Below are 10,113 nucleotides of genomic sequence, written 5' to 3' on the forward strand. Positions count from 1 at the left end.
GATTCTAAATAGTTATGGATAGTTATGCTCTGAGTAGCAATGCCTGGGAATCCTGAAATTTCAATAATTTTATTCTGTCTGTGTATTATTTGCTACTTGCCATTCATTATTCTTCTGCTAATACATTTGTCATGCGATGAGGGAGCAGAAATACTAAGAGACCACTTAGAGTGAACAGCCAAACTTAACAATCCATCATCTGTTCATAATACATCCAAGCTATTCAACAAATGCTTCTGAATCCTGAATAGGTTCTCAGCCAGTGGGACTAGTTCATAAACTTTTCTCAAATTAATGAAAAAGCAGCATATATTAAAACCTGGCTTATACCCATTTCTCCAGTAAACCTATAATCTTTTCCTTCCAGCCAAGAGACAAAAACCACAAAAGGATATGAAACACAAATTGAGAGGAAATTCCTGCTGTATGACCATATTTATTAATGCTGTTGCTAGGCAACTTTATGTTACCCATTTCTTTTATTCATCTGGAACTGACTTGTGATATTTGGTTGGACCAAATACATTTTTGGAGTTTTAACACTGTTCCGAGATTTTTGGAGATTTTTCTGACCTGCAGGGTGAATTCCTTTAGTTAACACTGAGTACCTGGATGGTGAGTGGACTTTTATGGACCCTAGGGCATTCAGAATAAAAAAAATATGCTATTCTGTTGTGTAAAAAAAAAACCAAACACCGCCACCAAAGGTAGAATGTGTGTACCTATTTCATTCACCTCGAAATATCTTAGCTCTCTGTGGCTGAGTTGAATACCAATACAACACTTTACATAATGTAGTGCTAGGGTAAGTTTTCTCCCCAGCTTCCATGTTAGATCACTAACCTAGCAGCAGCTGTCCTGGACAGTGTTCCTTCCCTCCTTACAGAGGATGTTATTCAGTCACTAGCAACACAAAGGGATTCACCGAGACTGGTTTTTGTGAACAAAAGTGCGGGATTGTGCAGACAGCAGGTGTACTATGAAGGAAGGTGGTATGAACATGTGATGATCAAAGGTTCAGGAATCTGAGCCAAAGAGTTATTTTGGCCATTCTTGCTATCAGTTTTCCCAGGTTGTCAGTACCTATTGTCTGTTGGGAAGAAAAAGACGGGGAGAGAAATGGGCAAACAATCTCAAATTATGAGTGAAATGAAGATTAGAGAGAGAGACAAGGTGGATCAGGTAATATCTTTTATTGGACCAACTTCAGTTGGTGGAATGGACATGTTCTCAAGCTTCACAGAGCTCTTCTTCAGGTCTGAAGAAGGAAACTAGATTGTCCATGCTAAATATAAGGTGGGACAGATTATTAAGCATAAGTGATTCACACATATTGTAGAAAGAAAAGGAGTACTTGTGGCACCTTAGAGACTAACAAATTTATCTGAGCATAAGCTTTCGTGAGCTACAGCTCACTTCATCAGTGAGCTGTAGCTCACAAAAGCTTATGCTCAGATAAATTTGTTAGTCTCTAAGGTGCCACAAGAACTCCTTTTCTTTTTGCGAATACAGACTAACATGGCTGCTACTCTGAAACACATATTGTAGGGGGACACTTAAAATGAAGTGGGCAATTAACACCTCTGTAGGACAATGAGTGGTTAGTAGGCAACAGGATGTGTTACAAGTTGTAAGGGGCCATAAAAACCAATGTATCTATTAAGTCCATGGTTTTCAGTGTCTAGCAGACTTCTGAATTTAAGTTCTCAGAGTCATCTTTTGAAGGTATTGTACAGAATTCCTTTGAGGATAAGAACTGAGAGGTCAGATATGGAGTGATCACTCTGTAAAAAGTGTTCACCCATGGGTGATCAGTTATTACAAATCACTTAGTCTTTTAAAATATCGCAGCTAACAAATGCAAAAGAGAGTGAATGCCCAGGATTTATCTAGTTACTATTTTGTTTTTTGGAACATTTTAATGAAAAATGTGATCTGAGCGCTCAGATCAGCATTTTGCATATTTCTCATACACAAAAACCTTGAACCAATTGTCACTGAACAGATGCTCAGTGTGCATTTTACACTGTTGTTCTTTGTCATTCATCGTCATTATGTCACTATAGAAAAAAGCTCTCTGCATTTGAGAGTGGAGGATTTAATTCTGTTATCAAGTATAGCTTTACAAACTGAAAACTGGGAAATGAACAGTTGTCCCGCAGTGACAATGAAAAAAATGTGTCATTATGTAAAATGTGTTCATAAATATGTAAAATAAAATCTGCCGCTGCCCTTATTGCCCCATTTACCATTGGCTAGTAACACTTTCTTCCCTTCACCAATAGAAGAAAACAACTTGCTGCTACTCCTAAGTGGTGGCGTCATCCTTCAGAGTCAGGGTGTGATCTAAAACTGATTTTTATTCAGGTTAACCTTAGTGCCATTGCGGGGCAATAAATGAATGTATACGGCAGCAGCAATTGGCTTTTAGCATTGGAGTTATATATCGGTACACTGGAAGACCTGCATATGTCAGTGAGATATATCAGAATCTTTCATACTGAGAAAGGAGTCATGTAGGTGCTCCTAAACCCCCTCCCAAACAGAACATTATGAAATGCTCCTTCTAATCATATCATAGCAAAGCAAATTTTCAAAGTAAGCTGAAAGAAATGAGTAAAGTTAGAATGCAAATAAGTAACAACCACTATACAGTAAAAAGCATTTTTTCTCCTGGAGACACACAAGAGATCCATTCAGGAACGATATAGTTCAAAACCACATAACACGTACAGCAACAGGAAGCACATAGACAATATACATGTATAAGAATGTGGAGAAGGGAGTATTTGCATGTATTTTAGAAAGTATAAACTCAAATAATAGCAGTCAATGACACATTAAGGTCACTTCACTTTAATTTACATGTATAAAAAAATTGAATTAGATTCAGTGGGCCAAATGCTGTTCTCTGTTATAGTGGTGTAACTCAGTCCTACTGGAGTAAATAATGTAGTTACTGGTGTAGCTAAAAGGAGAATTTAACCCAATATTTCTAAATGGATGAAACTGTAGCCATCTTCAGAATGACCTATTGCAATCTACTGAGCCCAGTTGGTGTATTTCTTCTGAAATTTATACTGTGCACCTCATTCAAGTTGTCAGTTCCTTTGCGAGTATGTATTCCCTTCTGTCCTGTAGAGAGCATCATGCTTATTGACTAATACCAGGAGAAGAGTCACGGGAGACAATGCTTTAACATGCAGAAAGTCAAAACTGAACCGCAAATGGCATACCTGCAAATACAAACCAATTCAAACAGAGGTGTATTGTCACTCTATACTAGTTCTCCAAATATGCATTGTCTGCAAAGGATCAGTGATTCTATCATGTCACCTCTAATGGCTGAGAGTTAAATCCTCTCCCACCCTGGAAAACCCGCAGCAGGGGAACACTTAGAAAACACCATACTGTTCAAAGCATGTAGTACCAGACACATCTTCGCTCTGGGTGGGCAGGAGTTGTAAGTCCGTAGAGGTAGGGGTAAGAGGTGGGGTTATTCTACAGATCTTAAGTCATCTTTACAGAGCACCAGCTCCTCTTCTGCTGATTGCTGGGCCTCATTCCCTCTCAGCATGGTTCACCCAGGATTCCAGCTCGCCCTGGACATTGACCATTGCTTCTGCTCTGACTCAGTATAAGGGGTAAGGAACAACATTAACTCCAGTAAAAAAATTGTTCAGTTCACCAGGGAATGTTGTGCATAGAGCTCCATCTGTCCAGAGAACAGAGCCTTTTAAGCCTACAGAGCCTCCAACTAAATACTGTTTTCATGGGGGACTCCTTTAGGCTTCCAGGGAAGTAGATTAAGTTATGCTGTTCTGGCTCTGCTCTCCATCTTCTTCCAGTTTGAGGAGCAATAATGGAATTTCTGCTACTTTCATCTCTCCACACACTGCCTCACTGAGGAGATAATATGGCCCTATGCTGTGTGGTGGAGAATGGAAGCCTTCTAGATCTGCCTTGGGCATCTTTACATGATTTACTTTTTTATTCACATATTTTGTCTTCTTTCCGAATGGGGGCATATGGTACAGGGCTTTAACCTTGATCATGGTGCCCTTACGGGAGGCTGCACCCACTTAAGAGTGTTTAAAAAGTGAGCAATCTGTACGCATTGCTTCAACATCTGTATGCCCCTGAAAACAGCAGAGGAGCACAACTTATGCAAAGCATTAGAAAATGAAATCTCCCCATTCACTTTCTTCCTAGTTCTATCTGCATAACTACATGTTAGGGTTCAGCATGTTTATTAGTTTGGAGGCAATCCCTCCCAGTTAGAATTTCATCACATTGGCAGGATATTGCAGAGAAGCCTGCAATGCATCTCCTTCTGCTTTTCTTTTTCTATGGCTAGATAACTTTAGTTTCCTTAGTCTTCAGAAAGCATTGGCAGAGTCAAAAGTTCTGCTTGCATGTATGTGCCTGCTTTCCTTGGGAAAAAGTGACAGTTGGTTAAATATTTTGTGAAATGATAAAAATAAAGAATGTTGACCCACTGTTAAACCTCATGGATACAAGACTAACAAAATGAATGTATTTATTTGACAAAGTGAGTACACAAACCTTAGAACGTTCCTTAAATTCCTGTTTCCTTTCTTGGGCTAAAGATGATAGGCTTGAGTCTTCTCTCGCGTACACTGGAGTAAACTGAAGTAACTCTGCTAAATGGAGAGTTCCATGAGTGTAAGATGAATATCATGAAAGGAGAATCAGGCCCATAATCCTTGTGGTCACAAAGCTAATTAGACAGACTTAGATAACACTAAGTGTTATTGCCTGTAAAATGTATATGCAACTCTTTATGCTCTGCAGTATCATATAAACTAGGGTCAATATGTTAGAACAACATTATTCTTCAAGTACTGCAACTGTTGATCTAACTGGTTTATCAAGGCTTTTTGGATCGAGAAGCCACCAGGTGATGCTAAAGATCTAGATATTTCTGAATATATCTAGAAAAGTATGCATTCTAAAATATAAACTAATGGTGCATTTATCATTATGAGCTTGCTTTTAATGTAGAAAAATAGAAAGTAATTATAGAAAGACTGTCTTTTAGGGTCGTTTTAGACAAATATAGGACTCAAGGGAGGTAGTGGACTATAAGCATCAAGAGTCAAGTTTCCCCTCTACAGAAAAGTTACAAAACAAGACATCTGATGAAGTGAGCTGTAGCTCACGAAAGCTCATGCTCAAATAAATTGGTTAGTCTCTAAGGTGCCACAAGTACTCCTTTTCTTTTTGCGAAAACAAGCAGTGGCAGCCTAATCTCAACACTGTTGAGTCAGTGTGCCCAAACAGAGAGGGTCTTTTCAGGGGTGAAATCATAATTTGGTCTCCAAGAATAGTTTCACTGTGTCGAGCCAAAGGGGGGCTCAGATACACTCAATGAAGCCATCCCAGGTGTATAAGTATAACCGGTTTTATTGCCAAAGTATAATAAGCTTTTCAGCCTTCACGTGTTATTAAATACATAATTTCCAGCAACTGAGCAAGCATGCAAGAATTAATGCTTACACCCCTTCTGCTACAGATAGTTCCGGACCCTCCAGCCTTGTCCTTGAGGGCTCGCAGCCCACGCTGCTTCAGTGTGGGGAATTCCTGAGCACCCACTAGGCCAAGGTCCGTAGGTGAGACTGTTCATCTAAAGCAATTCTCATAGCTGTTTTTATCATCATCTCTTTCTAAGGAGGCATATTCATACACAAGCAGGCGCTGGCAGGAAACACTCTTGCTTTCTATTCCCACGCTTAACACCCGTAGGCCCACCTTATCTCTTTACTTGATTACCCAGTCAGAGTGGCTGCAAGCCAGCCCAACCGGTCAAAGCCAGTTCACCACTAGCTCCACCTGGACCATTCTGTAACAACAGGCCAAGGTAACTTGTGGTCAGCCCCAACACACTGGCAACCTATTTATTAAGAATGACAACAAGGCAATTGGAAGCAATTGTAATGATGTTTTCTGTGTATGATCTGATAACAATTGCCCGTCCTATTCATAGTGGACACCACAAACCGTTTAAACAACCATTAGATAATGTTCTATTAACTCTACACCTGTGGGATGAGGTATATCAGGCCTGCATAGCCCCCTGCAGGAGGCCCTGCTGCTCTGCTGCACCCTTCCCAGGAAACAGTAATCTGGGAAGAAAACAGCAGCCATTATGGAAGATGCAAGATATGCAAGATCTGATCCTCCAGGAGTCTGGAGACCAGCAACAGCCAATCAAGGTGCAGCATACCAAACTAAAAGGAGCTCCCTTTTGTCAGCAAATCAGTTTCTAGCTGGAGCTAAAGAAGTGAAGAGGAATGCTCCCTAGACTACAGCCAGAGGAACCAGGCTGGGCCACAATCAGTGGCAGGGACTAAGAAGGAATGCCTGCTGATTGAATCACAGAGAGGGAATTTAACCCAGAAAGGATAAGAGATTATTTTGTTTGTAATTGACCCTGAAGGGCAGGGAATTATATCTGTTTTTGTTTGTTATATCCCAGAAGGAGTTTTGGGCTATGTGACCCAGCTGGAGGGCTGAGTCTGAGAACACCCACAGAGGCCAGCTGACAGCCTGCAGGGGGTGCCGATCACTGTTCCCTCTAAGCTGTGCGTGTGTGCGCGCGCACACAGATCCTAACCCCCGTGCTCATGGTGAAACACCGTGTGCACAAAAATTTGCACAGAAGCACAACAATTTGCACAGAAGAAATGTTTTGCGCACATGGTCTGTCAAAAATTAGAGGGAACATTGGTGCCAATAGCTAAAGAGCATGACAGCGCTGCAACTGGAGGGTAAGGGGACACTCAAGAGGTGAGTGCAACCCACTATGGCTTGGTTTAAAGCTGACCTAGAGTCTATAGGGAAAAACTCTATTTCACATTACAATGAATACAGTCTTTATTTCATAAAATCATAGAAATATAAGACTGGAAGGGATTTGAGAGGTCACTTAGTCCAGTCCCCTACAATGAGGCAGGGCCAAGTATACCTAGATCATCCCCGACAAGCATGTCTCTAACTTGTTCTCAAAAACCTTCAGTGATGGAGATTCCACAACCTCCCTTGGAAGTCATCTCCAGTGGTTAACTTTTCTTATATTTAGAATTTTTTTCCTAATATCTAATTTAAATCTCCTTGCTGTAGATTAAACTGATTACTTCTTGTCCTATCTTCAGCGGACATAGAGAACTATTGATCACCATCCTCCTTATAACAGACCTTGACATATTTGAAGACTGTTATCAGGTCCCCACTCAGTCTTCTCTTCTCAACACTAAATATATCCAGTTTTTTAATCTTTCCTCACAGGTCAATTTTTGTAAAACTTTTATCACATTTGTAGCTATCTGGGTTTTCTCCAGTTTTTCCACATCTTTCCTAAAGAATGGTGCCCAGACCTGGACACAGTAGAGCAGGACAATTACCTCCAGTGTCTTACATATTATTCTCCTGTTAATATACCCCAGAATGATATTAGCCTTTTTTGCAACTGCATCACATTGTTGACTCATATTCACTTTGTAATTCACTATAACCCTCAGATCCTTTTCAGCAGTATTATTGACTAGCCAGTTATTCTCCATTTTGTAGTTGTGCATTTGAATTTTCCTTCCTAAGTGTATTGCATTTCATCTTATTGATTTCAAACCAATTCTCCGTTTTATCAAGATCAAGATCATTTTGAATTCTAATCCTGTGCTCCAAAGCGCTTGCAACCCCCTCCCCTGCTAGCTTGGTGTCATCTGCGAATTTTATAAATATACTCTCCATGGCATCATCCAAGGAACTAATGAAAATGTTGACTAGTACCAGACTCCTGATAGACCCCTGCAAGCCCTTCTAGTGTGAGAGCAAGCTGTTGATAACCACTGACTGAGTATGGAGTCTCAACCCATTGCATACTCACCTTACTATAATTTCATCTAGCTCACATTTCCCTAGTTTGCTTATGAAAATGTCATGTAGGACTGTGTCAAAGCCTTACTAAAATCAAGATATACCATGTTACAGCTTCCCCTATCCACTAGGCCAGTAACCCTGTCAAAGAAAGAAATTAAGCAGTTTGGCATGGTTTGTTCTTGACAAATCCATGTTGGCAATTACTTATAGCCTTATTATCCTCTATTATATTTATATAATACCTTTCATTCCAGAGAATCCTGAAATGTTTTGTGAACTAAGATACACCGAGATGAGTTTATCCACCACTGAAATAGATTTCGGCTAGAAGGAGAAAAGTGTTAGTTAAAGGTGATGGCAGCTATTGAGCAGCTTACCTCAACAGTACCAAAAAAATGAAAAGTCCTTCAGCCCCCTGAAGCTGTAGGGAACATTGAAAGAGGGAATGCATTTGGGAACATGACCAAGGGACTGGAGTTTGACAATCCTATTCTTTTAAAAAGTGCCATTCGGTCTTTAATGACCACGATTAGTCAGAGCCTCAGTCGTATCATTTCATCTCAAAGCCGTTATCTTCAGCAACACAGAGCCCTATAAAAGCAGGGTTATGATTCAATACTGACTCAGAAAGTAGAGAGTCACCCACTGAATCATAAACACCACTTTCTGCAACATCTTGCTGTTCCTTTCAGCTTTCTCATATAAGTACTGGCCCATTCAGACCCTTATCAGTTTATGAAATTGGACTGAATTACTGCACTTGGGGGCAATTCTCTGCTCCACTGTCACCCATTTATGAAAGGGCAGTTAAAGGCTCAAGGGAGAATTCCCCCTGGTACAGGCTTTGTATAAGGCAATTTATGTTACTTTATGAGGCTTTTGCCACAAGGCCCAGTGAAGGGCACATATCAGAGGTAGGAAGTCAATGGGTTGCACTGAGTAGTAGTGGGGTGGGATTTCCAGGAGACATTGCTGCCCAAAGGGATTCCTGCCATACGTAGGCTCCTCCAACAGCCCAGAAGGCACTGGGAAAGTGGAAAATGGCATAGACACCTTTCCCCCACCTCCCTGAGCTGTGATTGTGTGTGTGTGTGTGTGACATGCTGTGCAGCACAGAATCTCACCCATGGAGAGTAATGCAGAGTAATTCCATTAGGCATTCACACTGAATTGTACAATGTTTGAATAAAAAGGGGTAGCCTAAGGTCCAGGTATTCAAAAGTATTTAGTTGCCAGATTCCCGTGGGAATTTTTGGCATGTAAATACCTTTGAGAATCGGGGCCTAAGTCACTTAGGCACATATGAAAATTCCACTCGGATGTAACACCATAAGTGTGTATATTGTTCCTGAAAATGCAATGGAACAACCATCCAAAGGATATGCAGATTATTTTACAGTAACCTTTATCAGTGCCTCAAAGGGCTTTATAAACTCTAATTTATTGCCCCAGACCTCTTCCCTTAATAGCAATTCCTGTAGCAAGAGAGGGGCAACTGACAAAAAACTTTTGAAGTTTTGAAGTTTTCACCAATTTGCAATAATATCAATGTGAGCAGTAACTGACTCTTGGCTTATCACTGTAACTTTACAACCTGACCAAAGTGGGGGGCACACGTAGTTGTGACACTCAAAATGCAGTGTAGAGAATGTTCCATTCTTTTTTGTGTAGCAGCTTATTCTTCCCTGTGTGCCTGGACAAATACTGTAGCTGAAAGGGGTAGAAGAATGGAGCCCAGGCTCCCCCCACTCTTTTCTCACTTGCTCAGAATGAGGAGTACTGGATGAATAGCTCCTGCTCTTCCCACCATGTCCAGACTTGCAAACACAGCAGGGCTGAGTTGGGGAGTAAGAGGCCTTGAGTAAGGGCTTTTAAATCCAGCTGTTTGTGAGTAGTTCCATTTAGCCCAACAGAACCACATAAGAAGGAAGAAACTACTCAACGTGAGTAAGGGTGACCCAAATGAACTCAAAATTAGAAAGGTGTCCAGAAACCCACAACTTTCAATGTTGTATATATGTTTCAGATTTGAAGGGAGTGGTAGGTTTACATCGTGAATATACAGCATTCCTGAAATAACAGTACATGGGTCTCATATATTTTAATTGTTCACAATTCTGTGAATGCATTGTCTAGGTGCTGTCAAATGCAACGATGAATAGCTTGGATCATCTCTATACTGTGCTCATTGGCAAGAAAAATTGTAAATAGGCA

Source organism: Caretta caretta, chromosome 1 (assembly GCF_965140235.1).
Source record: "Caretta caretta isolate rCarCar2 chromosome 1, rCarCar1.hap1, whole genome shotgun sequence".
Lineage (NCBI taxonomy): Eukaryota > Metazoa > Chordata > Testudines > Cheloniidae > Caretta > Caretta caretta.